This window comes from Pinus tabuliformis, chromosome J (genome assembly GCF_031772625.1).
Source record: "Pinus tabuliformis cultivar Carrire ecotype Pingquan chromosome J, CPIR1, whole genome shotgun sequence".
Lineage (NCBI taxonomy): Eukaryota > Viridiplantae > Streptophyta > Pinopsida > Pinales > Pinaceae > Pinus > Pinus tabuliformis.
The window spans coordinates 819,395,847-819,403,085 of record NC_142295.1 but is presented as its reverse complement, the minus strand read 5'-3'; positions in this window follow the sequence as shown (position 1 = coordinate 819,403,085).

The following is a 7,239-nucleotide window of genomic DNA, read 5'->3' as shown; positions in this document are numbered from 1 at the left end:
AAGCCCTAGGGTTCATGGTTTGGAGGGCAAAGCACAACAAGGATCACTTGTGGGCTTGGAACCCAAGGTAGGGATTTTTCACCCACCGGGAATTGGGCCAAAACCATGAAGAATTTGAGCTTGAGAAACATTGAGGTGATAGAACTTGGACTGTCAATTCCAACGCTCCAATCATCGCTCAAATTGGAACTCTAGAAACAAAGTTATGAATTTTTGAAGTTGACAATTAATTATGGACAATAAATTCATGTAGGCTTGGTCCAAGAGACATGTCTCTTCAAATGAATTCGCGGAGCCCTCATGTTTATATATAGAGGTGAAGTGGACGACGTATTCCTTATGCAAAAGTGCAACACATACCTTTAGAACATCTCATGGAGTAGAGGGATTTCTTTGTTTTGAGGCCACAACTAGAGAGGCTAGGGCAGCAAGGTTGGAGGTTTGTTTCAAGGGTTGAATAGGGGTATGAAGTTTGTTGTAGGAGGCTGAAGATGCTTGTATGCAAGTTGAGGCTTTAAGGGATGAACATAGGTATGTTTAAAGGCTAATGGATGGGTTGTTACATTATTTGGAGGGTGACGTGAGTAGCAGTATTGGTGTGTGGTATGCCGCATGGAATACCACTACAACAATCCTAACATTGGTTATTTTGATTCCTCACCTATAGCGTGGAGGAGGAGCATCTCTCCTTGCCTAGGCTGTAGATTTTAGAGGGTTGTTCAAGGAATGTTGAGAGGATTTTAAGGATGTAGCAGTGTCCCAAATTTCCCTAACAAGAACAGTCATAAAAAACAAAGTGACAAGTAGATTTGGAGTAACATTAGACGTGCATTGGGTCAAGGAAGTGACTAGATTTGGATCAGTTTATATTTCATCCTATGGGTGCCAATTGGAGGACCTTCCATGGTGGTGAAGAATCCATCCCAAAAGCAGAATCTATAGTGAAGGATTAGACATCATTGGTCTAGTTGAGGGCAGCGTGTTGATATCCCAAAGTAGCCCTAGACGAGCTATCTTGACGTGACAAAGAGGGGTTGAAGAATGGGTGAAGTTTGGTGTCGAAGTGCAACGCCTTGATGGACTAAGGTGACTGCTAGGCTGTAATTTTGGAGCTTGGGATTAGGCCTACCTAGAGAGAAGATTGGATCAACCCATGTAAATGCTACAGAAGTGACTTGCAGAAGTGTTAGGTGGTAGCCCTCTTGGAGTCTCAACGTGTTGTGGCCTTGATGGACTAAGGCACAACTAGTGATCAATATAAGTGTGAAAGGACCGGTAGGACAAGATACGACATAGAGTCTATGTAACATGTTTGTCATTGTATCTTGTATACCATAGACTATTGTCTTATTTAGATTTGGTTTAATATAATGAAGATTGAGTTGTACATTATTGTATAATCTTGTTAAAAATTGTGTATACTTGTGCATATGTGAATTATTGCTTTATGTTTTCCGATGTGCAAAGTCTTTATTTTTGAGATTATTGGTTTGGTATCATTAGTGATCTTAAGACTCTAACATAGACCAAAGGTCATGGAAATTCAACATGGTATCAGAGTGTGTCTGAGCTACTTTGGAAGTCAGTGAATCAAAATTGTGCACAATGAAGTATAGCATGAGAGGGAATTTGTCACGTTGTGAATGAAGGGTTCAGTACAATGTCGAAGTTCCAGGCAGGTCTCCAGTATGAGGACAAGTTGGAGGGGTTGTCTAACTATACTCCTTAGGAGGAAGGGATCAAGTTGATCTTACAGGTCAACAAGATCTGGGAATTCGTTGAGAAAGAGATCAAGAAGCCAATTGACCCTAAGGAGCTAGAAATATATGAAGATTTAGATGTGAGGGAAAGATTGATCATCATAGATGGTGTGAAGGATGCCCTAATACCTCATTTGTCCAGGAAGAACAATGCACATGAGATGTGGATGACTCTTCAGAATTTGTTCTAGAATAAGAACGAGAACCGAGTACTCGTATTGGAGGATAAGTTAAAGTCCAACAAGATGATAAAGGGTGAAAGTGTGACCCCGTATCTGACAAGATTGTCTCAAGTCAAAGATGAGCTTGCTGCTATTGGTGTGACTATCTCAGATGGAGATATGCTAAGGATTTCCTTCAAAGGCTTCACCGAGGAATAGAAGCTCTTCAACAAAGGAATCATTTCCAGGGAGAAGTTTCCAGATTGGGACAGGATATGGGATGACTTCATTCAAGAAGAGTTGCGAGACGAGCATCGTCATCAAAAGAAGAAGTCTTTGATGATGACATGGAAATTGAAACGCGAATGAAGGGTAAGCATAAGAAGGACTTGTGTAAAGTCAAGTGTTTCAACTGTGGCAAGATGGGTCATTATTCATTGAGATGTCTAATGAAGAAGAAGGGAGATGATGAGAAGAGGAAAGGAAAGTAGGCCATCAGTGTTTCCACTTGAGTTGAGATAGATGATCTCATTAGGAAATTGGAAGAAAATGACTTTTCTATGATTTCTCATTTCGTGCAGGGTATTATCAATGAGGATGGATGGTACGTGGACAATGGTGCGACGAAGCATATGACAGGGTCATAGGATATTTTTGAGACTCTAGCTAAATGGGACTCAAAGTTTCAAATGGTGTTGGGTGACGAGAGTCTATTCGAGATCCAAGGATCGGTTTTTTTTCCATTCAAGATGAAGACATGATGTATGATGCAGGTCAAGGATGTACTATTTGTACTAGGACTCAGATATAGCATGATTTATATCTCAATGATCGAGAGGAAGGGGTTTGAGGTCTTGTTCCAGGATGGGAAGACAAGACTCAGGCCTAGAGGCTCTATGTCCAATGGGATTATACTTGGATTTAGAGAGCATGGTCTCTACAGGTCAATGGACAAGCCTGTGGATCATGGAAAGAAGCAGGTGGAGTAGGTGCAGGTTCCAGAGAAGCACGAGTAGGTGCGGGTGAAGGTGTAGGCTTTAGAGGAGTAGGTACAAGTTCCCGAGAAAAAGGTACTCTTTCCAAAGAAGAAAGTCCAGGTTCTAGAGACTCAGAGGGAGTCAAGTTTGAGAGGGAGCTTGTAGGATCAAAGGGAGTCAAGTTCAAGAAGGAGATGTTAGGCCCAGAGGGAGAACTTGTAGCCGAAGAAGAGCACATGGTTAGTGGGGAGAAAGGGTTGTGCTACAACTACCAAGAACAAATCATGGAGAGATTGGAAAGAGAAACAGGAGCAGAAGAAGAACCATGATGCTTCTAGTGAAAACGACACTTTCGAGAAGGGTGTAGTTGACCATACAAGGATTGATGCGATTGTGAGTGCCAGGAGTTCGGCAAGTGTTTCAAGCAGTGATGATGATGATGAGATACTTCTTAGTCTTGAAAGTAACTCCCTCGCTAAGATGGAGTGTTGATTTGTGCTGCTTGGGATGTACTCCAAGCCCTAGGATTCAGGGTTTGGAGGGAAAAGCACCACAAGGGTCACTTGTGGGCTTGGAACCCAAGGGAAGTGTTTTGCACCCATCAGGATTTGGGCCAAAACCATGAAGAATTTGAGCTTGAGATAACTTGAGGTGATAGAGCTTGGCGCACCTATTCCAAGGCTCCAAATATCACTCAAATCGAAGCTCTAAAAATGAAGTCATAAAAATTTGAAGTTGACAATTAATTATGGATAGTCAAGTGATGTAGGATTGGTCCAAGAGACATGTATCTTCAAATGAATTGGTAGAACCCTCCTTATGTGTATATATACAAGTGAAGTGGAGGACTTATTCCTCATCCAAAATTTCAATGCATACATTGAGAAAAACTCGTGGAGGAGAGGGATATCTATGTTTTGAGGATGTAGCAAGAGAGGCTAGGGAAGCAAGGATGGAGGTTTGTTTCAAGGGTTGTAGAGGGGTTTGAAGGCTACTAGAGGAGGCTCAGTATGCTTGCAGGTAGGGAGAGGCTTTAAAGGCTGAATGTAGGTCTTCTTGAAGGCTAATAGATGGGTTCTTACATTATTTGAATGGTGTTGTGAGTAGAATTAGTGTTGTGTGGTAGGCCACGTGCCATACCACTACATCAAGGCTAGTGTGGGTAGTTTTGAGGGTTGTTTTGAGACCTTACCTTTAGCATGGAGGACGAACATCTCTCCTTTCCTAGGACACATATTTTGGAGGGTTTTTAAAGGACTGTTGATAGGAGTTTAGGGCTATAGCAGTGTGCCAAAGTGCCCTAACCAAAACAATCAAGAACAAAAAGGTGACAAATAGATCTGGAACAGTGTAAGATGTGCATTGGGTCAAGGAAGTGACTAGATTTGGATCATTTTATCTTGCAGCCTGTGGGTGCCATTTAGAGGATCTTCCATGGTAGTGAAGAGTCCATCCTACGAGTATAATCTACAGTGAAGGATTGGGCATCGTTGGTATGGTGGAGGGAAGCGTGTTGATAGCCCAAATTATCCCTAGACAAGCTATCTTGAAGTGATGAATAGGAGCTGAATATTGGGTGATGTTTGGTACTCTAGTGCAGTACCTTGATGGACTAAGGTGACTGCTAGCATGGCAGTTTGGAGGTCAGGATTAGGCCTACCCAGAGAGAAGATTGGATCAACCCATGTACATGGTACAAAATTGACTTGCAACAGTGTTAGGTGGCAGCCATCCCTGAGTCTCGATGTGTTGTGATCTTGATGGACTAAGGCACAACTAGTGAGAAGTACGGGTGTGAAAGGAGTGGCAAGACAATATATCACATCGAGTCTGTGCAACATGTTGGTAATTGTATCTTGTATACCATAGGATGTTGTATTATTCAGATTCAGTTTAATATAATGAAGATTGGGTTGTACATTATTGCACAATTTTGTTAAGAATTGTGTATACTTGTGCTTATGTGATTTACTGCTTTATATTTTCCACTATGAAAAGTAGTTCTTGTTGAGATTATTGTTTCGGTAGCATTAGTGATTTTAAGATTCTAACCTAGACCCAAGGTCATGGAAATTCAACATATATACTTTGTAAAATTGTCCTTATTTTTATCTAATGGTAGGGATTTCTCCTGTCAGGTAGATGTTGTAACTACCTTCGGGGTTTCCGCCAAGACCTCTCATTTGCGCCCTCAACTATGGAGGGAAAACCTCAACTCCTAGAGTTTTACTATCAACACTGCATTCTAAGTTTATGATATCGTTGGTTAATCAGTCTTTAGAGGTCATCCTCTCAGCAGCCTTAGAGCATTCAAGATGTTGATTATTTGGTTAGGGTAAAATTTTTTTATATTTTTTTTGTCTCCCAATTACAATTGTTTTCTCTCTCTCTTCTTTTTTAATGGTGGTGCTTAATTTTAATGATAATCAACATATTTGTCCTTTTATAGTGTTTCCTTTAGCTACTGGTAGGTTGGAATTTGAAACGAATGCCTTCCCATAATTTGACCTTTCCTTATCTCCTGGTGCCTTCATTTTGTAGATTTACAAGTGGAACGAACTCCTTTTGCTGGCTTGTTGGGGCCTGACCCAAGTTCGAAGGTGATTTAGCCAAACAAATCCTGGTACTACTGGCCCTTTCAGCAACAGTCCACAGAGCGTGGACTAAGGTCTCACCGGAAGTAGTATGGGAGGGTGCTAGAACTAGGATTCCGCACCATGGAGATGTCTAATGAGCTCAAGTGGTTCACATTCGATCCTGCATGCACGTCGCTACGCACACTTACTCGTACCTTGTAGCCTACGATGCTGCCTTTGTGTAGCCCTACTCAGGGGCCGAACGTTGTTATTACCCAAGTCCTTACTAGTATTTCACTGTTAGTTGATTAAATTAGCTTACTTGCATGTGTAAAGTATACTTTGCAATATGAATCATTCATACAAGTGCGTGTAGTAAATAAACAGTATATTTTGAATTGATATCAAACAAGTAATAACTCAAGAATAGATACACAGAATTTGGATAAAACTTCTTTTATTATTCTCTTCTTCGGTTACAGACTCGACTCTACCCTGCACACTCAACTGTAGGGGTCCGTGCACTCAGCTACGAACAACTAGGCGTTTCCGCACTCAGCTGCAGAGCCTTTTCCTACTCTACGACCCAAGACACACTTAGACACTTGCTTTGTGCTTCCACTTCTCTATCTCATACTTCGATCTAACTAACTATATTTTTCACTTAGAGCCTTGCTCTATTCATATAATCCCATGGTCCGCGAACCATGGGTAGGCTGACATTACATTACAAACTAGGGCGGACAACCCTATGACTCTAACATACTTCCACGCCTGCAATTCGTGGGGCTTTACAACATTATTCGGTCAAAATATGGGCTCTGAGCCCAAAAACATGTCTCAGGGGGATTCCATGCCCAATAGGCCCCCAACACAAACTTCGTGACTCGCCCTCAAGTCACTCTGTTGGTGCGGTGATCTTGGCACAGAGTTCCTCCAACTGTCCTCGAACTGTCCTAATGTTGGCAATGCACTGAGCCGCTGCTTGTTGAATTTGTTGCATCCTTTGTTCTGAGATCTTCGTGTTTGAATTGTTTCCATACATCTGTACTGGTATCTGCTGCATATGTTTATAGTCCCGCGCTATTGTCCGGTTCCTCCGAGCATAAAGACTGTGCTTCAGCTGGCTAGTCACATAGTTGGCCCACCAATGTAGGCTTCAAGCGGCTGCCATTCAGTTTACCTGGGAAGGGTTCTACATTTAGTTTGACTAGTTGGACCGTGCCTCCATCTATGACCTTCTTAACCACATATGGTCCCAGCCAATGCATTCTGAATTTTCCTGGAAATTTTTCAAACTTACTTTCATACAGTAGCACTAAGTCATTTACCTTGAAGGTGCGCAACATAATATGGCGATCATGGCAAGCCTTTTCTCACTGCTTCTATACCTGCTGATGAAAACCCACTAAGAACCGTTCCTCCTCAAGTTCTTTCAATTGCACAAGCCTTTCCTCCAGAGCTTCGCGGTCCGTCATCCCTGTGAGCACCACTATGCGTAGACTAGGTACCATATATTCCATCGGCATGACAGCTTCCACACCATAAACTAACCAGAAAGGTGTTTGTCCTATCATTTTCTTACACGTTGTCCTGTAAGCCCATAGCACTCCAGGTATGTGCAGGTCCCAATCACTTTGCTACGGGTTGCACATTTTGGTCAGCACAGTCTCTAGTATTTTCTTGAAAGCTTCTATAGTCCCATTGGCTTTGGGGTGATATGGTGTACTTTTCTGATGATACCCCTGAAACTGTTTTGTGAGCA